At 45.0% G+C, this 26675-nt stretch overlaps 1 long non-coding RNA gene across 1 annotated transcript; it reads left to right on the top strand.

Annotated features, from left to right (window-relative positions):
* The first annotated feature begins 314 nt into the window (after window positions 1-314).
* Window positions 315-3267, top strand: LOC128906008 (uncharacterized). The gene is made up of 4 exons (XR_008465045.1): window positions 315-592; window positions 1158-1312; window positions 2389-2529; window positions 3144-3267. It is a non-coding gene; the product is annotated as an uncharacterized LOC128906008 (long non-coding RNA).
* Window positions 3268-26675: the final 23408 nt, after the last annotated feature.

The following is a 26675-nucleotide window of genomic DNA, read 5'->3' as shown; positions in this document are numbered from 1 at the left end:
ACTATGACATTCCACAAGAAGCACAAAACAGACGGGCTAGGGAGTAAGGTGGCAGTGTGAGCATAAAACTGAAGCCGCTTTGTGCTCTTTGGAGCCAGAACAACCCATCATTCATTTGATTATTTGTTTTGTTGATGGTGGTGGGTTTTTTTATTTGTTTGTGATGGGGTTTTTTGGTAATATGTGATAGGTTTTTTTTCAAAGTCCACTGAAGTCAGTGGTGAGGTCCTGTTGACCGTGCCAAATTTTGGGTTAAGTTTATGGAAAAAAATGCATTAGCTTTTAAAATAAACCATATGGGTAGTCAAAGATGCAAAGTTCACAATCCCATTGGGACCATCTCTTTTTCAAAGGTTCAGAGTCATGGATTGATTTGAACGATCTGGACAACCTGGATGTAACCTTGAATTCAAAACGCATCAGGAGGATTTGCTTGTAAGCTTTTGATTTAACCTCGTCTTTTCACGTAACTTTCTGAGTTTTTTAACTGTGATTTTTACAAATACAGTGAGTCTTGTAAAAGAAGTGTGGGAGAGGAAATGTGAACATCTCAGCTGCGCAGTGTCCCCTTTGATGCAGTACAAAAACCGGTGTAAGTAGCCTAATGTCTTAATGAACGGAAATATGTTCCTGGCAAAGAAGTCAATTTAGCACTTAGTGAAATGCACTCTGCTGAACTGCTGACATTCAGTTCATAATCAAACTTTTATTGTTAAAGAGAAATTGCGGTCACACCTTTTGTATTGAAGATTTAGTTCAATGAAATAAAATTCTGTGACAGTAATTTCTTTCTACCCTTAGATTCCCTACAGCAATGCTTGTTAAACAGATAAGAAACACATAGAGCTTGACCTAGCCTTTCTCACGTCAAAGTCAAGTCAGGTGTCTTCACTGACTAATACTCAACAAGGATGTTTTCTAGCAACTTTTTTTCATTTTTAATGCAATATAGAAGATGTGTGATTGTCAGTGTTGTGGTTCTTTATCATCCAAAATCGTTCCTACATCAGAGCTCCCAAAGAAGCCTGCGAAGGGGTGTTTCATACACAACGTTAGCAGCACTTGTCAGCAGGGCAGGACTGACTGAAGTCAGCCTTCTGTGGCTGTAATAGCACAAGCACTTCCTTCCCTTAAACAGTTTCTTTCTTTTCCCCCAGGGTCTCGTAGTAACACACCTGAAAAAGCAGCCTTTATATCTTCCTCAAGCTAATTAAAATACAAATTCAAGCAGATGAGCAATGCAATATTACTAAAGTGTCCATTTGTTAACTTGTCAGCCTCTGAAGAATTTCCTGGTTCAGTCGTGACTGAGGTAAGTGGCACCAGAGTACTCGGCCATGGAAACTGCAGCTGGAAAAAAAGCACCTCTTGAAACCACAAAACTCACAAGGACTGACGTGGGGTGACATTAACTAACAGCATCAAATAAACGGAGCAAAACTATGCTCCCAATCACAAAGGTCACAGAAAAGCCACACAAGTTTGCCTTATGGTGAGTTTTGCCTTTTTGTACCCGTATGAAACATTTTTTTTAATGCTTCCGGGGTGGATGGTGAAGCTTAACAGAGAAACTAATGGCCTGAAGTAAAAAGCTGAGACAGGCAAGGGGCATCGCTTATGTCCACACACTGTCAACGTCAACGTGTTGTGAGTATGACTTTTGCCCCCTGCAAACCACCACCGCTGCTCCCCACCAGCCGGAGGCACTGGTTGGGCAGGTGCTGTCAAACAGAGAGCATCATCATGGCCAAATCCCATCAGGTGTGGGCAGAGGCCACCCAACCCTTTTCACATGTATTTTACACCAAGTGCGGAACGATATAGGTATTCACTGACTGATGGCTGTGCTGTTCAACTCACAGGATTGTCCAGGTCCTTTTGATTTATATTTTGTATCCACACACAGCTTAAAAGCTTTATCTTCTCTCTAGTCTTTTAATTTGTAAACTGTGTAACTAGAATGCATGAGGGGTTTATGTCCAAGAATTTCAGGATTTGCCATCAGTTTTGCATAGGGACATGGGGTAATGCCAACTTCCTTTTTCCTTTTTTTTTTTCTTTTACTCACTAAAGGCAAAACACAAACCTGCATTTTAAAGCAGCTCTCTCAAAACCACATGGCCATATAATCGCAATCTATCGGACTAAAAATTAAATCTAAAATTAGACATAGAACATTACCAGCCCAGGATTTAAGGTTTATATTGCTGCGAATTTCTAGGAAAATATTTAAGAATCAATTTAAATGCTAATGAACTGGTTTGCCACAAAACTAGATAGTAGTCATACTCAGTAGCTGCATCAGAGCCATAGAACTGGTCTTTGCTGTGTCGGACTTCACTTGTGACATTATGTATGTAATTTTGCATGTGTTGCTATGTATCACAGACCTATGTACCACACCACAGCGAAAAGAGACTTCCCTGAAACCCTGTAGAAACCAAGTTCTCAAAAACTGAAATAATCCGTGTGGACTTTGGAAATCTGACTGGAGAGCCAGAGATGAACTCATGGAAACCTGAGGAAGAGGTAAAGGCAGGAGTACTTACCTCTTCCCCCCTGTACCTGGTGGCTTGCTGTGTTGCCCAACTTTGCCTACAGGATGTTCCCTATAGTTTGGAGACCTCAAAACAGCCCTACTCGGATCCCTCTGCCAGTTTTGTGCCATCCCTTTGGGTTGCAACTCTTTGGGGACCACAGAGGCTTCCTGCTGTGGGCAGTGGTAGGGTACAGTCCACTAGAGCCTATTTACATTTAAATTGGGACCAACTGCATTGGTGCCCCTGAAAGACCCTGTGGTTGGGCCCTAGACCATGTGATAGAGGTGACGATGAGGTAGGTCCTTCACGCAGCACGCAACCAGTGACGCCATTGTACATTTGTCGTAAGGGCCAGGGAATACTTTCCCACGCATTTTCTGAAGCAGCCGTGAGCAGCGCTGTACGAGCGAATCACCCTGGGTCAGGCCATCCACACAAACCTGGAGCATCTGCTCCATTCAACCAGTCACTACCAACTCATTCCCGAGCTGATGAAATCTGGTTTGTTGTGGGGTTGTGTGGATCTCTCTTGTGTCAGAAGAAGGCTTGCTGTAGATTCCTGGCTGTCTTCTGTCTGGCTGTTCATCTCTGTTTGATTTGCAGGCATTTCCACTTGGTTATATCCACCCTAGAAAACTAAACCATGTCCATGGGCAGACTGTCATCTACACAGCCGAATGGCGATGGTGATCCCTCGCCCCATTTTGGTCTGTGCTGACCAGCACTTTCCCAGCAATTCCTGGATATGATGTGGGAGTCAGGCCCAGGACCATTCCCAATACACAGTGTGGGGGAAGATGAGTTGAATAACATGGTCAAGAACTGTTCTGTGCCGAGGAACAGCTCCAAAGACATTTAATTAATTGTTATATTTGTAGCATTTGAAACTACTTATGTTCAATCAAACTTGTTCGGAAACTACCTAGCAAATCCCAAAGTCATTTGTGAGAGCTGGCAGGGAAGAAAAGAGGAAGTGAAGGAGCAAATAAACACATTTGCCAATAATATTTTTTGCTAAATAACTGGTCTGAAAAAAAAGGGAACATGGTAGTACTGTGTCATGTGCAGTGAGCAGGAGAAGAAAGCTTCCCTCCTTGCACATGTACATTGGGTCAAAACAGGGCAACCACAAGCATGTTCACGATCTGCAAAAAGTGTACATGAGGGAAGGGAAGATCCAGGAGCAACAAGTTGAAGGAGAGTGAGGAAGTTGCCCCAGTGGAGCTGTTGATGGACGAAAGCTGTTCATGGAGTGTTCCTACAAAGCAAAGCGCAGTCACCTCGTCTAATGAAATGCCCCCTGGACTTTCTGCCAGAAGAGGAAATGGGATTTTGAGATGCACTCCGGTCTGAAAGAAGACGGAGAGGGAGGACAAAGACTCAGACCCTTGTTAACCTGGTAGGAATATATCCTGTAAGACAGAGAGTTCTGGAGAACCAGACACTTCACAAGCCCAGCAGATGCGCAACGCCCAATGCCACCTTGTTTATCCTGTATTTCTGCTGATGTCATGCCCGAGGGAGCTGCATCATGGATGTGGCTTCCCTGTGCTAAGTGTCAAGCGCCCAAACACAACAGGGAAACATGGTCCCTGCCAGAGGGCACTCTTGCCAGGGAGCAGAGACACCTCCACTCCCCTTCTGCGGGCAGAGGGAGGGATGGGGCCCCATGGCTGTCCCCCCCTCCATGTCTCGGTGAGCTCAACAGCCTCGGATAGGACCGAGGCACAGGGAGGTCTGACTGCGCCTCTTCTGAACAATTGGAGGCTCATTTTCATCACATTGATCATTCATCACGTTGATTGTTAGTGGGGTTGGAATTAATTTAAATATTAAAGGACGGCCTCAGAATAAAACAGGCAGAAACCCTAGTCCTTTTTCATTAAGAAAATATCTGGGGGCTTTTTTGCCCTCTCTCCTGAACGAGGTTTGAAAAGACAAGTTATCCTCATAAAATCTTATAAACGCCCACGAGACAATTTTGCTTTGAAGTATCAATGTGACAGGGCAAAAGCAGAACAATTTGATACTAATGATTTCAGTCACCATCCTAATGCTTCATGTTTTAAAGATCATTTTGCAATAAAGACATCATGATTTTACAGTCACATTAGAATAATAAACTGTAGCACTTACGGAGTACTTTTCCTCTAAAACATGAAATAAATTGGAGCAATAAGTGTTTTTCTCATTTTAGAGTTGGAGAAACTGAGGCCCAAGGACGTGACCTTCTCACAGCACAGTCTGGGAGAACCTCACCTGCCTCCTAGTTCTGGGGCCACCCTTTGGGTCATGCTGTCCCTCACCTGCTAGTCCAGACAAGATGACTGATGACAACTCTCTGCAGGAGAGAGCAGATGGAGGTTGATGTTCTGGCTGCCTGCCTTGTGACTTCAGGCAGTTCACTAAGGCATCTCAAATAGGAGTGTTGAAACTCCCATTAGGGAAAAATAAAAGCAGGAAGAAGAAGTGACAAGATCTATTCACAATAGACAAGATGAATACAATTCACCAGAGCACCCGATAATCTCTGGAGGGAGGCGGGGTGGCTACAGAGTCACCTTTCCCCATCGTTCTTTCTGGAACGTTCTCTGCCCCTTCATCTGTGCGAGAGAAGCAGCAGTGTTGTCCCCAACCCGTGTGGCTGCGTCTCACCCCGGTCCAACCAGAGCCTCCATCGCTGGCATTACGGGCACCGACAGGTGGGGACCACACAGCCAGGCAGCTGCTGCGAAGCATCTCTTCGAGTGCAGGGAGCACGAGGATGTGAGGCTGCCAATATGTCAGGCTTCTAATTAAGATTCATCAGCTTCCAACCTGGCTTGATTCATTATTCATCTGGAAATTTTCTTCCCCAACTTTCTTCTCTTCTTTCGCTGTCACCCGCTAAGTAAAGGTATGCATTTCCCTCCCAGAAACTCCATCGACATCTCTGCTAATATGCAGCTCTCAGGGTGCGACAGAAGAGAAAGCGACGGTTACAAACCAGGTCCCGGAGCACTCATCAATATTTACAGGCATCTGACAATGACTTATCTTAGACCATCTATGTTTAAACCACAGCAATGCAAATGAGGCGCTCTTTCCATTGCGAGTCGTGAGGATGGGATATTCTAACATTTTTTGACTTCACTAGTAGAAGGCTGCTCCTCCTCCAGAAATATTTCCTTTCAATGCTGTCCTGGCGCTGTGACATAAGTCAGGAAGTCAGGCAGGAAAAGCAATACAAAAGGCAGAGTGGGTTTCCTAGCTCAGAAACAGGTGTATGTTGCTTAAAATTTTGGCAGAGGAAAAGAGGAGAGGAAAAACTCTCTGCGGCAGCCATTCACCATCACAGCCTCTGCTGCTCTCTTGCATGGCAGCTACCCAGGGAGGTGTAAGCACAGAGGTGATTTAAAAGATTGATCCAGATGAAATGGATAAAAAGGATTCACGTGATTAAGTAGGCAGGGTTTGAAACAAACATTTCACCCTACACCCTTCTTTTCCAAAACACGATCCTGTGTGTTGCCCGCTGCGGGTAGGGTGGGATGGGGGGTTGGAAACAGAAGGAAAACCAAAGCAGCTCCCAGAGGCTCTCATCATGAGACTTCAGAGCAAAGCAAGCTCGGGAGATGAGGTTTCGTTGCAGTGTGCATGCCGGGGAGGAAGAGCGCAGCCTGCCTCCCCGCTGCCCCGCAGAAGGACCCGCGGGCGCTCTCAGCCCGACGGCCGTGCTCGCTCGCCACGGCAGCCTGGCCTGGGGACACTTGTTGAAAGCCGTCCGGAGCATCAGAGGGCACATCAGAGAGCAGAAGGCAGTTTCAGCCACGGGATAGCTTCTGGTAGCGGCACTCGTTGCCAGTTCCCGAACTGACTTTTGCTGTCTCCCAGGGAATATTTTTTTAATATTTTTTTTTTTTTAACCACAGCAATCTTTATGCAAGGCATCATTTGCAGAACTGGCTGGAAAGATTTAGATTGTCATTTCCTCAAGTTCCCTGTATCTGAATCTTCGTCTTTATTTGACTTCACATCACTGAGGAATGCACCCTGGGCTGCTCTGGGAGTAGAGGCTACCCTCGTGAATTAGGAAAAGTCCCATGAGTATGGAGATAATTTCACTATATCTTGGATGTGTGAGATGTGGGAGGACAGCCCCCCTCTTTTTTGATGCTTGCTTATGTTGCTGTGTATGAAAAGTTATTTCTGAATGATGAAAGTGTTTGCCAGGAGTAGACAGGTTGTTATGAATGGCATTGCTTTTGAATTCTGTTTATAATTAGTCTCCTTCCCCACGCACTTTTTTCTTTTTTTTTTTTTTTTTACTTTTTATTTTTAGGGTCTGTATCTAGTACATTTCTTTCCCTTACGTGAAAGACTTAATAGTCCGTTGCTTGATTTCCATGTTAATTAAGCACGTGGCTTCTCTCAATAACTGCCACATCCTCGCTCACTGAATATGTACTTTTGCACCCTTAGCAATGATCTGACAACATTATCAGAGCAAAATACATAGAACAAGAAACCGTGGGGATTAGATATCAAGGAGGACACTATAGGGACCGTGTTAATTGAGGCGATCAGCAAGATTAAGATAAGTCTTGCTGCTTCCTCATATTGGTCTTAATGGCACAATGCAGAGCCCAAAGCACTTTACCTGCTGTACAAATGTGGTTAAGTCGCTTTCTTCCCTAGGGTGTGTAATCTAATCTTCCAGATAAAACACTTAGCAGAGTGAAACCAGCTGGTGTTAAAAGCTGTATTTCTAAGATACGGCACCTGTGTAAGGTTTTAAAAACTACTAAAAATAGCAAAGGCCAATAAAAGTTGAAATTTGGTGTGTGTGTGCTTACATATAGAGACAGGAGCGTGTGCATGTTAGTGGGGTGGGTGTGTGTGGGTGCACAGGCTGGCCTGAGCTAGGTTGATGTTGCTCCAACTTCAAGAGGGGGGTTTGCCCAGGCGATCTTCGGGGATCTCTCTGAACAACACTTCCCCGATTTTCTGAGAGAATACACAGGAGTGGGGGTGCTACAATTTAACACCGTCATTTATGAAAAGATCACTCCTGCTCTAAGAATATTGGCTTTTCTCTGCAATTAAAATGAAGCAGCAAATGATTTTGCATAAATAGGCTTTGAATGGGCTTTGAATAATGGACGTGTTGTCAAGAAAAAAAAATAGGCACTACCCAAACCTTTTTCAAATCAATTCTTGACAGAGTTCTTCAAACGGAGATAAACATTGCTGGTGTAATGATTTGCCACATGACCTTGCACTTGAAGTGCCAAGCGAAGTGAAAAATAACACACTCAAACAAGAAAAAGTGCTGATTTTGATTCCCAAAATAATATTTTTCTAGCTGGAACTATTTCTGCTATGGGCTAGCACGCACATACAGGGAGAAAGTCAAGATTTTCCTTCAGCAATATATGACATTTCCCTCTCAACTAGATAACTGAGAGGCTATTTGGGCTCGTGAAAAACACTTCTGCACATCTGGGAGCAATACAGCTCAAAAGCAATTTGGGAGGAAGGATAAGTCTTGCAGTCGAGGCAGAGGATTAAGAAGGAGAGTTGAGTTGGACTCTGCCCTGCCTGACTTCTGAGACAGCCTCTTCCTCCATCTGAGCCTCCGGTTCCTGTGGGGTTACATGGACCAGGGGCTTCCACTTGCCCGGAGACACTTTTCCACCTCCTGCATCACCAGAGCCCTTGTTTTCCATGGACTTATAGACTGACGTGAGGAGTTTGGCTAGCAAGCAGGAGGAACTGAAAATAATCACCAATGGGAAGAAATCTGATATAACTGGCCTACTGAAACCACCTGGAAGGCTTTGTACGAAGGCAGTGTTAAAAGCACAGGACAAAACCTGCCTGGGCAGGGCGCAGGCTGTAAGAGTGGCACGTTCTCCACCATTCCCGGTTTGGGATGGCAGGCATCTCGGAGGCAGCAAATCTCCACTGCCTGTGTGTCGGGGAACTGCTTCATAAACTGCATCCACTTATGAAACCAAACTGGTGTCCTTCAGAGCCGGTCCAGGTGCAGACTGGTGTCCTCCTTCGGCGCTGGGCTATGTGGCAAGAGAAACTGTACCAAAGCAGAACGCACTTCCTAGGGCCAGCTGCCATTGCTGTCCTGACAAGCTGTGTAACTCCAAGTACCACATACGCTCGGTGCTTAAAGGAACTGGTTTCCCAAACTGAGAGAAGTTACAAGTGAAACTGAGTGTAAAAAAATTATTAGGAAGAAGCACATACTAAATGGCCAAAAAGCCATTACTTCACAGTAAAGGAGCTGAATAATATTGGTGAAAAGCCCATTCTCTTTCAGCGGAAGAATGGAGGCAGGAATAACGAATTAAAAAGCAATATGCAACATATGGGAAAAAGGGGGAGGTAATAAAAATCCATATAAATAAGAGTTTATGAAGTGTAGAAAATTGATAAAGGATACTAAAGACATCAGAAAAAAGTCCATGGCTGGCCAGGCTTTGTTTAAGAAGAGTTTCTTGAAAACTTACGAATAATAGCAGGAAAACTATCAGTGCCATAGTCTCATTACTAGCTGGAGACAGTCAATTCATTAATATCAATGAAGAAAAACCCCAACCTGTTCAACAGTTATCTTTGTTCTCTATTTAGAATAATGTATTTTCTGACATATTACTAATTAAGAAAGGTCTTCAACAACTTGCACTGGAGTCAATCATTTTTGAAAGCTGAAGGTCCACAAAAGTGGCCCCCAAGAGTCAATGTAGGATATTTTTAGCTTGTGTATGTCAATTTTTAATAAGTCACGAAATAATGGGGAAATTCTCAAAAGTCAATGTCAATATTATGTAAAAATTCCAAGACAAATGAAACCACGCAGGTAAATACAGTTTACTTGATACCAGTCCCAGGCAAAATAATGGAGAAATTGAGGGAAGATTTAATTAATAAAGAATTAGAAGATAAGAGTATAATTATTGTGGCCTTAATGAGAAGGGGATTGTGATTTCAGACTGATCACCTGAGGTGGGGTATGCGGTTGATAGCGGGTAACCAGGCAGGACCAGGCTGTTTAACGTGCAAGGCTTGAGTGCGCTGGTTGCCCAGGACCAAGGCACCAAAGACCAAAGTGCCACCTCCCCTTGATGGCCAAGAGAGATGCTGTAATTGTCCCCTCCTGCTGTCTCCTAACCCTGCGAGCGGTGGGTACCCCCCATGGCTGAGGCCACGTGGTGACAGAAGGCACAAAGAAAAAGCCACAAGAGCCAGGGACATGGGGTCTGAAATGTCCCAGGTGGGCAGGAGGTGGAGGAGCCTGGTGGCTCCTGGTAGCCTGGGCGGTGGGTGCAAGGGGGCTGGCGCTGTGGTGAAACGAAGGTGTCGTGGTTTGGGCTGGGCCAGCCACTGAAAGAATGACGGGTACTCTCTTTTACCTCTCTCCCCTTCAGAGAAAGGAGAGCACCTCCCTTCGGAGGAGAGGAGAGAAAATGAGAGGAAGAGAGAACTTATGAGTTGAAAAAGAAACTAAAGTACTTTAATGAAACATTGTTAACAAAATAATAAAAAGAAAAAATAATAATATTAATAAGAAAATAACAAAATATACACAATATATACCAAACTGTATCGAGCTCAATTTGATACCATACTGTATTGTCTCAATTTGATCACATCACTGGCAGGCACTGGGAAAGTCCCAGACTGGACTCAGTGTCGGACAGGAGCTGGATTCCAGATCTGGATTCAGGAAAGCATGGATTGGGGTCAAAGGCAGACAAACAGACAGAGTCATACTCAGATGCTGCCCATTGAAGAAAGAGGCTGACCCCTTTGATCCCTCAGCTTTTATACTGAGCGTGATGCAGATGGGGTGGAATACCCCACTGGTAAGTTTTGGGTCACCTGTCCTGTCCTCTCCTTCCCACAGGTGTGACCCCTCTACACTCTTCTGCTTCTGACCCTCCAACTCGGTACATGACAAAGTGAGCTGATCTTGATTGTTATAGCAATAGGTGTAAGCAAGAGCCTCTCGGCATACCATTCCTTAGTATTCACTATAAACATCAGACCTTATCGGCTAGGAGCGGATACTGTCTGAAGAATATGCCATTAATTTCAGAGACTTATAAGAGGCTTAACTGAAAAGTAAAATTGAACAGAAAATTGGTTCTGTTTTACCTCAAACCAGGACAGAAGGACACCAAGACAGGGACAGGGGCTCAGCGGGGCAGGAGGCAGGGGTGAAAGCAAGACCAGCAAACAGGCAGCGGGACAGGGAGCTTAGGGGCAGAATGAGAAACGTCTGATTTCGGCAATAAGGTAATGTTGCTGGAAGAGCTGCATCCTGAGCAAGGTACGAGGCAGGGTCCCATGGATAAAACAGTGGGTGATTGCGCCGTGCCCCACCGCACTGGCACATCCATGCAGTTCATGCGAAAGGCAAGCATCCAACTTTGACCACTGATTTTTGCAAGCATAGAGATATTTCAAATGGCTTTTCTGTTTTGATTTGTGGTGCTTTAATACAGCGAAGTCGTTCAGAAAAATAAATAAGGCGATTACGCAGCAGCCTGCAAAGAAATAAATGAAGCGGGGGCGGGAGACAGGGCGGTGTAGGCTGCTTCAGGAAGTGAGGGGAGCCACCGGACTGTGGGATGTTCAGTTGGCAAAGAAATAAAGGATTAAAAGGAGAGAAGGAAAGGGGCATGCAATACAGACTACAGAGGCTTCATCAAATGCCCTTAACTAGCTTTCATGAAAGGATGAGTGTGTGACTGAACTACCCTCCTAAAGGAGTGCTCCAGCAGATTAGCAGGGTATACAATGAAGAGTCATTTTTCTCTTGGAGCTGTTGAATTCCTTCCTTTTATTGAAATGGTGAATTGCAGATTCTGCTTATCAAAGGTTCAGGTTCTTTTGGAGCTGCTTGATCATGAGCCATATTCTGCCTTGACTTCCAGCCCACGCATCCCCACCAAGTTCAATGACATCTCGTGGAGAGTAAAGCAGGACAGACGTTAGCTTGATGTTTTCAACAGTGTTGTGGCTGCTAATGAAGCATGATCTGATCTGGTACATGTTCAGAGACTGTCGCCAGTGTCTGCAGTGGAATAGACTGTCTTTAATGCGAAGATGCAATTGATTCGTCAGGATGTCGTGTATACCGGAAAGTAGAACAAGTATCGTCTTTTGTTTGATTTTCTTCCCAGTGAGGAGTCATTCAGATAAAACATGCAAGAAATACTTTGGACATTTTTGGCAAGGAAAAGGTTTCCTTTTCCCCCACTCCCGCCTCACCCAAAAGTAATGGAGCTGTCTAGCTTGTTAGATACCACAGGCAATTTTAAGACTCCCAATCGAAAATAAAGAATGGGAATTTTGCTTTTATAAGGAAGAATTGCAGAATTGGAAATGATCCATATTTGGGACATACATGCAAGCTGTTATTCAGATCAAAGTATCTATTTGGAGCCGAATTACTCAACAGCATCTATCTATGCCTCTTCAACACCTGCGGATTAGCAATGTAATCGTGTGGAGGTTGCTATAGCTACATCTCTAGAGCAGGTGGAGTTCTTCGTCTCTTGGAGCACCATTATGCTCGTTCTTTGCAAATAAACCATGTGAGAGTATATTTAAAATGTCACCCTAGCAGCATCAGCCCTTGTCGCTAGCTGACACTCTCACATCAGATCTGTCCTTATCCTATCAACCCTGATTTCTCTAGAAACAATGCCACTTCCATCTGCGCATCCTGCCTTAATGGTGTTGATGGTGAACCAGCACTAGGGCCTTGCCAATCCAGACGTAGTAAGGTCACGAAGCAAGTGCTTGAATTCAAGCTGAGGAGGACTGCTCAAGTTTAGCTCGCAGATATGTAGTCTTGCCTCAGGGTTGATGGCATGTAAGACTGTAAGCTGGCACTAGGAACGGCACATAGAAAACCCACCAGCTTTCAGCAACAACACTTTCCAGGACCTGACCGACTGCTCAGACTGCGGCCAGGCAGCGGGAGTGCTGGTTGTGATGGTTTTCAGCTGGCTGTTTGCCCAAGTCTATTCCCAAACAAGGGCTGTGCTCGCTTTCTTACATCAAATACTTCAGCCTTCTTGTTTGGGCTCCCCTGCTGTTTATTATAGCAAAGGGTTGCCCAGATGACCTTTCCTTCTAGATGTCTGTCTGCAGTGACTGGCATATGCTATAACCCCTAACCCTCTGCCAGTCAAGCCCAGAAGATGCTAACCTGTGTGAAAACTCAGTAGCGATCCCTGTACAAAAAGCTGATAGCCTAAAAGAAGAGCCCTGACAAGCAGGAAAAAAAAATAGACAAGAAGCTAAGAAAGTACCAAAGAGTAGATAAAAAGCAAATCAGGATGCTTTGACTTGTCTAATTTTGTCATTCTCCTTGTTCGTCTTTTGCTCTAGCTCTGCATCAAGTGCAAGCTTTTCATTCCCCAGTGAAGGTAGGTAAGGAGAGATTTCTCACTAAAACTTGTCAACAGAAACAACAACAACAGAGGATGTTTTCCTTTCCTGGCAAATTTTAATTTCTACCCTAGAAAGCTGAATTTTGGAAAAAGCAACAAACATAGCAATACTTCAATAGCTTTTCAATAGAAAGCTGCAGTTTTCCCCAGAAAGCAGATGCTTTTTAAAGGGTATCTAACAAAAAAGCAGAAATTTTTGCCAAGCAGTGGAATGACCAGCTTCATCCTCAGCACCGTTCTGTTTCCAGTTATTCCTGTTCCCTCCAGTTTGCTTTGGTCCCTTAAGTGTCAGACACATTGGCCCTTTAATATGTATGCTCCTCGGAGCCTGCTAACTGCTGTGCCCCAAAAAGCAGTGCTGTAAAGTTTATTTCCATAAATTAAGGCAAATAAAAATATGTGGTGTTGCTTTGAGACAAATCCATCTTCAGGTCTATTAGTGCATTACAGGTCATGACTTTATTTCTCCCTCTCTTTCTTCAGACTGTTCCCCTTCAGGCAGTTTCCTCTATACGTTCTCCAGCCTGCTAGTCCCAAACGAAAAGTACAATTTTAATTCCGTCCTGGAGAGTATTTAAATCTTAAAGAAAATTACCAACTAAGAGGCTGTTCCTTATGAGAGAGGCTGTTTCGTGACCGGTCTTTCCACTTATTTGAGGAATGACCGCTGAGAAAAGTGAGCCAGGCAAAGGCGGAGCGGAGGAAGTCACGTCAGCCTTGCCTTTCTTTTCTTCTCATGCACTTGTGGTCGTAGCCAGCGATCAAAACGTCACCAAAAGCAGCAGTGTACGTTCTGGTTTTGAAAAGGGTCTGGGTTTAAAGCACAGAAGTGTAGGCAGCTACAGCGCCCTGTCCTGCAAGAAACGGCTCCTCCTAATCTAGGTGCCGAATTCCCGTCAGCACCGAGCCATAACACAGTGGGAATTAAGCCTTGGTAAATGTACCGCTCAGGGAAGGTGTGCCCAATTGACAGCTATGAAAATGGATTAATTTGTTTTTTCAAGGTTCAAGTCCAGAATCAGGGGGGTTTTTTATGCTCTTTGAGCTGTTTTTTCTCTAAGGCCTGTTATGATTTGCAAACTGTTGATTTTGTACTACACCAAGTTTTGTACTACACCATTTGTTCATGATTTAGCTGCCAGGAACTTGAGTTTGCTTTTCCTGGCCTGCCTGGCGCAAAAAAAAAAAAAAAAAAAAAAAAAAAAAGGTGCACACAATTTTGCTAAACACACACATGCATGACCAAGGTTTTCAAAAGCAACTGGAAATGTGGGAGACTGCGGTTTCCCACCCTGAGACTCCTGCAGTGGGCTTCCTTCCCTGAGAGCAAGCCTTCCTTAAGATATCTCCAATCGATCAAATAAAATTTTAGTTATACACCATATCATTAGACGCCTTTCAAGGAAGCAATCTTAACCATCGAAAATGAAGAATGTGGTCTTAATAATTGCTAGTGAGCCCTTATTACCCACGGCACCTGCAGAGCTTTTTCTGAAGGGGGAAAAAACCTCTTGCTTGGAAAGTCTCCTGGATGATTTTGTTATAGAGAAAATAAAAGAAAGTCAGTCTGTTTGAAGTGATAGCAATCAGCACTTAGGCTCAGCCACAATCTTGTTTCTTACCTAAAAGAAATGCAAAGGGAAGAGAAAAGACGACAAATAGTGGCATATGTTTCTTTGGAGGGGCGGGGGAGAGGGTTGGGGGTGGAAGCTTATCTCCATCCTGCAGTACAGCACTGAGCTCGCAGCCCCCTAAACCGGACCACGGACCCAGCCGGTGCGATGCCATGCCCCAGGGGACCGGTTGGTGGGAGAGTGGTCCCAGTTTCACGCTGACCTGGCGCATCCACCACCGGCTGCCGGCGGGAGCCGCAGGCACGCTGGCCGTGCACCTCGGGGGCCAAAGAGCTGCTTTGGGTCGCCCGCCATTCATGGCACAGCTTCCTCTCTATTTCCATTGCTATGGAAATTGTTTCTTGAGGCAGCCCTAATTTTCCTTTCATCAATCAATTAGGGTCAGGCTTTGCACTGGGTTGTTTGTTTCCCCAGCACTGCTCTGGTTTATATTATTTTCTCCATGACAAATTAACCACAGCTGGACCTGTCTTGAATTGCTAAGGATGCTCTTATATAAAGTGAAGAAAAAAAGGAAAAAAAAGACATAAACATGAGAAGCAGGAATAAATTAATATTTTGAAGGGGAAGGAGTGGAAATAGCAGGGACCTGACAGCAGTCCAGGGAAGAGGATGTCCTCTGGCTGCCCGTCTGGTCAGGTCACACCATCTCGCAGGGTCGGGCAGGCTAACAGTGTGGTGCAAAATCCGTAGCTCCCGGGTATATTAGTGGTGACACCCCTTGTTATGCCAAGCTGTGTAACCGGCCAGGAGCTTCCTGGGAAAGTGCAGTAATGGGGCTTTCCCTTATCCCTTTACCACAGACTCAGTCAAACCAAGACTCCTGTGTTCCACGTAGGCACATGTCCTCTCAGGGAATAAGGAAAGGGGGTGGGGGTGGGAAGTGCTTTTTTTTGCTACTATAACAATCTGGTACCAGGAGCTTTGAAATTCTCACATCACATGCTCCTTTAGTTCAAACAAACTTATTTTACATTTTCCTTCTTCCTTCCCCCACCTTCTATGCTTCATTGCCGCAACAGACTCCCATAACACGTTAGCAGATTAAAAATAACCTTCTGCCACCCTTCATCTAATTTGGCCAATTTAAAACTAGACAAACTACCTTAGGCACTGCGGAATAGAGGAAGCAACACGTGCACGTGTGTGTGCATATGGGCTCTGACCTAAAGGGAACAATTCTAACAGCAAGAGGCAAGAGGTTGTTCTTATTTCCAAGATGTCTGATTTTGCACCCTCCCTTTTCTACTGCTTTTTTTTTCCCTTCTGCTAAGACAATCAGCCAAAGGTCCAAAAAAGTAATAATTACAGTTATTGTGTGACAGGAACAATGATTTATGAACAACGGGGCGCAAAAAAGCCCCGCCAATGCATTCATCTTTCCTGAAGCAATCAGGTCCTGATGATTAAAGCCGAGTGAGCAGCTGGGAGACCTACACAGGGAGAAGCAGAGCCATGTTTTGAATTGGCCCTGGGTGCAGATGTGTCTTGAAAACTGGTGTGAAAAGGGCTATTAACTGCCAATTCATGTCCCCCACTTCCATATGGAGTATTCTGAAAGGACCTGTGATTCAGAAGCATCAACAAAGGAGCGAGCACAGCACCACCTGCAGAAGCAGGTATGGTCCTGGAGCAAGTGCAACCTGTGTGTTGGCCGTACGTGCTTGTGAGGAAAGACGTAAAGAAGCCAAGGAATACAGCGGCTTGGAAATGTCAAGGAAATTTTTATACGAGCGTTCTTGCAAAGTTAAAATAACTACAGTGCCTGTATAAGCAGGAGGAGGTTGGAGAGGAGCAAAAATCCCTGTGGGAAGTGGGGGGAAGAGGAGCTGGGAGCTGCATCCTCTGCCCACCCAACGGCTGAACAGCTCAGGGGACCTGAGGTCTGGCCGTACAGAGGGCAGAGGAGGAAAACTGGACAAGAGCAACCCCAGCACGCGGCTGGCACATGACATTCGCCTGTATAAAGGGCCACGTAGCTAGGCAATTGCCGTCCCAGCTGACTGTCAGCGGCGCTTTTCTCCTATTATACATCTCAGTAGTCAGATAAAATGTTTTGTGTAGCAACCGAAGATACAAATCCCTTTAGCAAGGATTTGGAGCAGGTTTTTCTCGAACGTTTAATAATTTGCTTCAAAGATCGTTTGTGCTGGTTATTAAGCGGTGTTAACCAGGTTCAATCAATCTAGCAACTGGGCTGGATGGCAAATTAGAGAAATTTCTGGGTAACCTGAGCTGACACAAAATCTGTTTCCCCATTGTGCTCCCTTGAGCACATGAAAAAATCAATAGCACAGAAAGCCCTTCAATGCCTCTGTCCCCACGTGAACTCCATTTTTTTCCCAGCTGCTACTCATTTACCTACCAAGGCGGCCAGATGCTTTCCTGAGGATCGCTGCCAGTGTTGCGTCATCAAAGGTGAACTGATGTCAAGACACTGCAGAGTGCGTGCTGAGAGGCTGAGCTTATTCGGGAACCCTGGTTTACTTCCCAGATCTTCATGCACAGCTGTACTTATTCACCCATGCACATAGTGCTAAAAGAGCAGCTGTTACAGGGACAACCTCCTCCTCAAACTGAGGCATCCCGTCTGCTTCCCTCGGCCCACACCTTCTGCCCCCCTCCCCCTGTGAGATGCACCAAATTTCAGGGCACACCAAGCCACCCTATTCATCTGGACCTACCCAAGAACTGAGCTTGATCAACAAAGGCACCCCTGCCAAACCTGTAGAGAGAGGAGTGTTTGAAGGATTGCTTTCTCCTCTGACTTGATATATAGCTGTTCATTGCATGTGGGAAAACATAACACCTTGTTAGACAAGTCCTGAAGCACTCTGCTCTCATACTGCTGCATGGATGCAGCTCTGGCATAAATCACGGACCCTAAGCTGATCTAATGTCTTTCTTATTTACTACGGTGAGTTTTTAATGATTTACTTAGTATTGTTGTTGTTTTTACCCTTCATTTGAATTTGAAAACAGTTCCTGGCAACAGAGTATTGAAAAAAAACCTTTGAGATTGATGAACTTGTTTGGTTTTGTGTGTGGACGTAAAGGGCATTTCAGCTCTGACAATTGTACTTTAGATCCCCTACTTAGTCGGTAATATTCTTTAAGATTTAAATACTCTCCAGGATCGAATTAAAATTGTACTTTTCAAATCTAATGCACATTAGGACTTGTAAATTCTCTGGTGATACGCTAGCTTGGGGAAAATGCTCATGAATATCTGTTATTTTCTTACTATCAATAATTCTTAAGGCCTGTCCCACAAATACTTTGGGTAAAATGCTTAGTGGTTGTTTCCTCAGAGCACTTAGGATCGTTAGGGTGTCAACAGAAAGCAGTTATAGCCTTGGGTTCTTTGGTTTGCTCTGCCAAATCATTTAGCAAAAAATATCAGCATCAAGACAGGAGCAGTCATCTGCCATTCCTCCTCTTTGCAGCTTTGAACCAATAAACCCCATGTTTCCTGCATGTAGGGATCAATTATTTTGTGTTATTCTTTTAAAATTAAGCCTTTCCCTTCGTGCATGAAATTTTTGACATCATATTTCTCGGCTTTCAGCATTACTGAGCAACAACAAGAGATCCCAGCAACACCACTTTGGAGAGCCCTGCTCCTGGGCAGAAGGTGGGGAAGGAGCTCCCTGCTTGGTACCTTGCGAGGGAGGTGGTCATTGAGGTGGGGGAATGGAGAAGACGTACCCACCGTCCCACTGCTTTCCCGTGCAGGTAAATCCTTCAACTTGACTGGAGTCAGTGGAAACCTGGTCTGTGTGCCCACGTGGATCACTCTGCAGACTTGAGGTTTAATTCTCCTGGGTAAACCAGAGGTTTCCTCCTGGTGGGCACTCCTGTGCTCTCTTTCTCCAGCAAGCAGCCCCAGTTCAGGAAAACTTTTCCACTGGTTGAGTATCAGCTGGTTGGTCTTGGGGTCATGGAGTCCTGAGGAGCTGGATGATGAAATGCCTGGATCCATAGCAGTCCACAGTCGCATGCTGGTTCCTCTCTGAAAGAGTGCGCTGTAGTACTGACATCCACTTACTTATTTAACCACGGGATAGCTTTTTGTCTGTTTTCTCTAGGCTGTTGTGGGTTTTGTTTCCAGTAGGCGTATTACTTGATTAATTATCTTTCTGTTAACACTTGCTCATATTCCATATGGGATCTTCTTGGGTTATCTAAATGCACAAAATACCTAAAACAATGTTTTTTCTCAGCTCAACTCTGTTTTTAATAGCACAACATATTTCTCCCTGCCCCACCCCCAAAGAAAAAAGAGCCTTTTCTGCCTTGTCCAAACTCACATTGAATGTTACTTGTGAATCATGTTGTCACCTTGTGCAGTATTCCAAGAAAACAAAGTGTGGACAGGCTCTGTCAGGAAGGGTTTTGTAATGTATTTGTCATTTCTTTTCTATCTAGATTAAGGGCTAAATTTTGTGATGTAGATGAATTTGTAGACCCCATCTGTCTGAAATCACACCAGCTATTCAAAAGAGGGAGGCTGCTTTTTTTTCAACCAATGATAATAGCACTTTTCTGGATGCGGGTCGAAAAATATTTACATCAGTATAAATAAGCAGTGTGTAACTATAAATAAAGAACATATGTAATAAAATGTTATCATTGAAGTTGAAATTAAAATTGAATCCTGCCAAGCCCTAAACATAGATCATGACAGAAAAATCCAATACACCTTTTTTTTTGGAGGTGCTGTAATTACAGACTAGGTAAAGGAAAAAAAAGATTATACAGCAAACATAATTTGTAATGATTTCAGTAACATTTCTGATGTAATGCCATGAAAAGAATGACTACTTGTGCATGGCATCTACATGGGAATCTACATCCCGGGGAATCTACATCCCCCCTCCAGGAATTTACATCCCCCCTCCGAGAGGTGCCATCCGCAGCACTTACCTTTTAACCCCAGCAATGCCACAGGCTGTATGACCATGGTCTGTACGACCACGGGCTGTATGACCACAGACCTGTTTCCAAAGAGGATGCAACGGTGCCCACTGGGTGACTCCTGCCAGGGCTGTCCCCCCACCCTGTGACCCCCTGCAGCCTGGTCCCCCCACCCGGGGGAGTCCCTGATGTAAGACCCAAAGACAAATTGGGAAGAGGTTTCCAAGCGTGGAGAGAAGACCCATGCAACCAACGGGTAGGTGACAACTCGCAGACCACGACGTTTGTGGAACACCAATTCAACACAGTACCTAAACATAACTTTGTGTTTATAAAGACCTTCTGGGATGCAATGCTGCTGAAATTGCTCTGAAATCTTAGTTTTGTTCAACTCATCCTTTGATTTGGATGATAAGGATGTTTCAAAGGCTGTGAAAGGAAAGAGTATTTCACATGTGACCTCAAGGCTTCAGCCAAGCTTGGAACAGGTGTAACATTTCAAGATGGGAAAAGATTGGAAGCCACAACTGTGTCATCTGAGTGCGTGCTCAGCTGAAGACTTTGTACCACAATGCCTTCAGAATGGTACTCACCACTTAATCCCTCTTCATGGTTGGACTCGATGATCTTGAAGGTCTTTTCCAATCTAAATGATTCTATGATTCTATGACAGGGGGTTGTAGCATGGGGCCACCCCTTGGTGGATTGCCACCTGCTGCCCATGTCCCCCATCGCATTCTGACCTGCCGCAGCTAAGAGATGCCTCTGCCCCCACCATGGACTCTCCTGGGGAGCCTGCTCTCAGCACAGGTGCCGCTTGCCCTCCTCGGCCAGGAGAGCTGGGCTCCGCTCCTTTCTGGCAGGCAGCTTAACCACGCTGTAACTAACTGCTTGCTGGGTAGTGGTTTTGCAGAGAGAGATAAACTAAGAAGCCCTAGGGCGAAGGGCTGTGATGACTGTGCCTAAAACCAAGTCTTTCATCTCGAAAAAAGTTACTGCGTTATCGATGGGGCTTGGTCTGAGCAATGTGCCCTCCACTGGCAGAGCAGGAAAAAGTTTTTCATCCACTAGGAGCACAGACCAGTGTGGAAAAGTGCAGGTGGGCTAAAGAACACCCTCAGAGCCGTTCACGCCAAAGCAGAAAGCATTCCCTTTCAGTTACCGGGAGTTGAGTCTTTTGTTGCCTCCCTGGTAAGCAAGGCTTGAGGCCAAAAGCAATTTCTTGTACTTCAATAGCTGAAAATAAAGCTTTAAAAAATAAGAACATGTCAGGGAATTAAATGAGAACCACAAATTTAGCAGGGCTAGTGATTGCCCAGGAGAATATTGAGGAGAAACGTATAGAAAAGAGGGTTTTTGAGACACAGTTAAGTGAATTACTGGTCCCATCCATAACATCTGTTACAGTCCTGGCTGCTGTGTATTTACTTTCAAAGAATTCAGCTTCCACTGCTGTCTGCCGAGGAGCCCTAAATCAGGTGTGCTGATGCAATTACTGAAAATGAATCTGTCAGAGCAAATCTCACGTAATCAAGGAGTTCTGTTTGGGTTCCCCTCCCGAACCCATCTTTGCCTTGGGGCTAATATAAACCAATGTTCCTCAAACCCATTGGGATTGAGCAATGCAGGTACGAGGCAGACGTACTAAGGTTAACGAAATTTCAAACTATTTGCCATGAGCTGGTAATGGTATCTGGGAGCCAGCCATCCACAGGGAACGTCAAATGGTGTTATCTTTGGATCTCCATTAAAAAAGTCAGGCTTATTTTAGTGCCAAGGAGCAGGCACAGCCTGATGATATTTCAGAAGCACCAGCAGCCCCAAATGGGCAGCATAGACCCAGAGCTTCTTGCACCTTCGTGCACTGGCCGGTACTTGTTTTGGGAGAACATGAGTGCATGACAGATGATTTGTACAGTGAGCATGGCTGAGGAATAGGCGTGAGATCTTCATTTGCTCCTCTGACCTCAGCCCAGTGACTTGGTTCTCTGAGCAATGAGGTCTTTCTTCGTTTAACTAGACCTCTACTTAATTGTGCCTTCCTTATTACAGATGGGTTTCCCCCCCAACTTGTCCTTTCTCTTTGATCGGTGCAAGTTTCTGTAGGAAAGGCTGTATAGCTCAGATGAAAATGCTCACATAAAAGTTTAGGTTTGGCAAAGGTTTCCAACATTTTTTTTTTAAAGAAGATGTAAGGTTTTGTTTCCTTACCTTCTTTTTTTTTTATTGAAGTTTGGGCAAGGCGGGAAATTTTAAATACAAGTTTTATAGTTCATGAGAAAAGATTGTATTTTTCTGGCTTTTCTAAAAAAGTCCTACTTTCAGCTTTCAATTATTTATCCAAATATTTTTATTCCCCTCTCTACTCTGGACTTTTGATCTATATGAGGCGGCACTGTGTTTAACCTTGCTAGCACTGAAAGCAATAAAACGTAAAATGAATAGGTGAAAAGGGACAGTAAATCCCCATTGCAGAATTATCTGGCAGGCCCTGAGACATGGGAAGACGTCAACAAAATAAAATTTATTTAATATTGATGAATGTGACAGCAACGCACCTGGAGAGGAATAACAACAATCAACACAGATATTTAGAAAAGATTAATATAGAAAAAGACCTTGGGGTTGTAATGGGTAATGAAGGGCCTAAGAGCTCGTGTTGCGAGGAGGGCGATCGCTCTCCCAGGGTGTAGAGCGTAAAGAGGGATCTGTCGCGTGACAAAAAGGGAGTGATGAGCGCAGCATTTTGCAGTCTGGGTAAGGCTGGAGCCGGAGCCCGGCACGCATTTTTAAGCCTCAGATTCTAAAAAGAACACTGGGAAGTGGCAGAGGACTTAAGGATGGGCAGGGGGAACGGTGAAGGGAACTGCATGTGACGGACGTGATGGAAAGCAATTTGCGGGGCAGGAGGGAGCCCCAGCTAGCGCTGGCAGGAACTAATATTTGTGAGCCATTAGGATGGACCTTCCCTGCAGCAGAGATGGTAAAAGGGTCTTGAATTAAAAGTGGAACAATCCCATTTAGATACAAGAGAAATGACTTAATAATAAGGGCTATTACACAGGCAATCGAATAAGCTGTCTGGTGAGCAACCGAACACGAGTCGCTATCGGGAGAAGGTTTCCAAGGCGGGGCCAGAACAAGTAGCAGTGGGATTACCATAGAAAAGGCCTCTCAGCATCGTTTGAGCACAGCTGATCCAAAAGGTCCTTTGCCACTGTTTTCATTTGCGGTTCTGGGATGTCGCAGGCTGCAAAAAAACTACTCCACACACAACAGAAGAGGCGATACACCCAGCTTATTAATTAAATCCATCTGCCACATGCAATAAGCCTACACCATGATTGGGACAAAAGGTCCAGCCCTACCAGCCTCCCCCCAGATGTCCCATCTGCTTTACAAGCACTTGCAAGAGCAGGTCCAGAAGCTGGAGACGCTGCGTTCGGAGTCATCCGCAGAGGTGGCTTTTACCACACGCGTTTGCAAAGGATGCTGGCTGGCACAGCTCCTGTCTATTGTGAAATGTTTGCTTCTGGAATTTGCAATGCTTGTACCAGTTAAATACTGAATTATCATAAATGTAATTTACATGTTTCCCAAATAAGGGAATGCAAGCAGAGAAGAGAGTTTCTGAATGTTCATATTTCCAAATTAAAGGAATGTAAATGAGCCTGCTGTTCAATTTAGTGTGTAATGTGTTATTTCACGGTTGTCTCCTTGATATTACAGGCCCCTTTTACATTAGGCAATGTCACATCCCACCCAAATCACCATGAGATAAAGATGTTCCCCTTTAATGTAATAAGGGACAACGACAATATTCCAACAGAGAAAACAGCATGCATACTGATTTGGTACAAATGCACCATCTTTCACTGGAAATACTCCACTGTGTCTCCTTCACCACAACATGCCAGCGTCGTGTCAAAAATCCCTTCAAGGTGAGGCTCCCGTTGACTCCTCGTCCCTTCCTCCAGCACCCCACACCTTACTGAGGAAGCAGCCGCTTCAGCATCCCATGGGGTGGTCCATCTGACGGCACGGGCGTGATGCTCAGCAGCACTGCTCAGCCTGCTTCTTGCCAGAGGATTTCTGCTCTGCTTGTTTTCCTCCTGTCCTTATAGCCAAGCAGAGGGAAGTTATAGGATGGCTCAAAAATCATTCATTAGGTGCTGGTGGCAGCTGTTCCCTCCCACCCTGGTTATCTTTAAAGGAAAAGCGGGTGCTGAGTGTGTAGCGTGGTTAAAAGGCCAGTGGGAGGAGAGAAAGGCAATGATTTGTTAGACTTTAGGTCAATCATAGCTCAGTCTGGACAACCATATAACATCTTCACTTCTACCAATAGGTAAAATTTATAGTGCTGCTCACTGGAAAGTGAAATGTTCACACAGGGTGAGGGGAAATCTTGAGAGATTCCTATCCATTTAAAGGGAAATATGTTGCTCCTTGCTCTTCCCTCCTCAGCTTTACTTTCCTGCAGACAGCCCTGTAAATCTCTTTGGGTGACAGCCCTTTGGTGGTGCAGTGAAGCAGAGAGCCCATCCTGGAGGCACAGTGGTTTAGGGACCAGGCAGGGGAGCTCGCCCCTCGCTGCTCGTGCTGAGGCCAGTGCTGCAGTGTTGCTCCTGTCCCTGCCACAGCCTCAGGGTTTGCCTGGGTGGCTGAGGACAGCCCAGGCAGCCTCTCTGGCCATTTTCTCACCTCTCTGAGCTGCTGGACCTCTCGAGGTGCCTGCAGCACCAGGGGCACTGCAGCTGTCCCCAGCTTGTCCCCAGTACGCCGTGGACACCTCTCTGCAAGGGCCCGAGAAAAGTGAGAGAGGAGCCTCAGGTGTCCTTTGCATTACAGCCACTGACTGCCTCCTGCTACTTGCACCATGCCTCAGGCAGAGATTTCTCCTTCTGGATCCACCATCCTCCTCCTGCCCCTCAGCTGGGCAACGAGCACTCATCCAAGCAAGGATGTTGATGTCCTCCTCAAAGGGAGAAGCGTTGGCCCTTTGTTCCCTCCAGGGCTCTGTTAGAGGCCATATTTTGGGGAAGAGGATAGCTTGCTCACCCAGGAGTATAAAGAGCATCCAAAGCATGATGCTCTCACCCCAGGAAGCATAGGAAAGTCCTGCGGTATTTCCTTCAGCTCCTGACACCATAGGTAAGTTGCATGAGGCATTTTCATGAAAGGACACAGGTAGCCTCCCAGAATCTTCCAGCTAGATGATGTCCCCAGAAGCTTTTGAAGTGAGCTGGTGGAGGAGTGGCTCAGTTTGGGGGAGCTGGCCCTTTCCCATCTCTCAGCAGAAGCCAGCTCAGGATGAAGCAACCCTGTTACTCTGGGTACCTTTCTATTTCTAACATCTGCTTTGGCTATGCGAGCATAACTTTACACAACCACAACTCCTGCATGTGATTTTCCAGCTTCCTGTGACCATACCAACAGCTAAATGACAGGGACTGCAAGGAGCACAGCTTGTGGAGATACAAAACTGCATGACATACCATAAGCCAAATTCTGACAGGCTGACCTCAATGTAAATGTGGCCCCATGACACTTATATTCATGTAGCCTTCGAGATTCACAGAATTATCTCACTGCTTTTAATACTGCAATTTCTCTTTACAGTCCAGGGCAAGGCAATGCACTGAGAGCTCAAGTCACTGAGCACTCGTGTCTTACGCCCAAGCTCTGCCACTGGTTTTACGTTAGCTTATGATATCTTGTCTTTCTTGTCTGAGAAGATGATGCTAAGACGCTGACTTGAGGGTTGGCTGATTGGTAAAATAATTTCTTCTGGCTGTAAAACGGTGATATGACAAAACAAGCCTTTCCTGGGAATGTGTCTGTCATAACAATTTCTGTGTGGCAGGAAAGTTTCTCTGGTCCAGAGGGAGATGTCCCATTTCATCTGAGAGAGTGCTCTACCTCAGCTGTGGAGCAGTAAATGGAAAACAACTGCTTCGCGGTTCACGCAAGGCAACAGGGAGTTGGTAAGTGTTGTAATTCACAAAGGAGAAACAGATGAAGAGCATCTGCCCTCCACAATGTCACTGGGATGGATGAAGGGGCAGCAGGTCCTCTTGCAGAAGATGACAGAACCAGCTCAAACCTGCAGGAGCCAAAAGAGGGATTTGGAAGTGCCGCTTCCATCTTCCAGCCAACTGCTCGGCCACAAACCCATGGAGCCCATCTCATCCCCATCAGTGGGAACGTCTCCCTAGGCAAGGGCAAAATGACTGGAAGCAACGCAGTAGTTAGTGCATGTTTAAATACAAGGCCTACTCTTGGCTTGAAGGCAAATCCCTCTCAGCTTTGATGTGCTTAACATATGGACTGGCAATCGTTGCTCGTTTTTTATTAGCATTTTTGAAAGGCTGGATTTGTTTCTACTTCAGAATGGAAATGTAAGAGCCCTGGATTTTTTTAATGAACTCGTATCTGGCTAGCCCTTGTTCTGATCAGCATAAAATGCTTTGAGAGCTATTGATGAAGAGCACCATATAAGAAGTGTTATTCCTCGGGCATCCTGGAAGATTTAAGATTTACTCTTTGTGCTCTAAATTGTCATTAGTTTGCAAATTCAAAATGCCAAATATTTCAGACAGAACAAAGGCAGTTCACTTCAACAAATACTAATTTCACAGGAAGTTTTAACTTCCCAGATTTATACATATTTTAGCATAAGTCTCATTTGCAGTTATATCATGCAGTTTTCTGCTTGAAAAAACAGTCTTAGCTTTAGGAGATAGTATATCTTGTCAGCCTTCATAGTGCAAAAAACGGTTAAAGCTATTACTTGGCTTAAATGCCTGGGAAGAGAATTTCTCCCTAAAGAAGTTTTGCAAAACTTAAAAGAAAAATGAGAACTGAAGTTCAGAATGGAAATAATTTTGCAGCCTGAATTGCAATGGAGGTGAACGATACGCGCTGGAACATAAAACCCTTATTTCTGCTATTGCAATGCTGGAAGACAGACGTTATTCACCAGAATAGACGAACATCATAAGCTCCAGCCAGTCAAAAAATAAAAAGGCTGGTTTCTGAAAGGAGGTTCGCTTTCATAAACAGTACTATCATGGCTAAGTTATTCTGTAGTGCCGATTGACTGTGGCGCTCAATTGCTGCAT

This window comes from Rissa tridactyla, chromosome 2, assembly GCF_028500815.1.
Source record: "Rissa tridactyla isolate bRisTri1 chromosome 2, bRisTri1.patW.cur.20221130, whole genome shotgun sequence".
Classification (NCBI taxonomy): Eukaryota; Metazoa; Chordata; class Aves; order Charadriiformes; family Laridae; genus Rissa; species Rissa tridactyla.
Note: the sequence above shows the minus strand (reverse complement) of the source record. Positions and strands in the feature narration are given on the sequence as shown.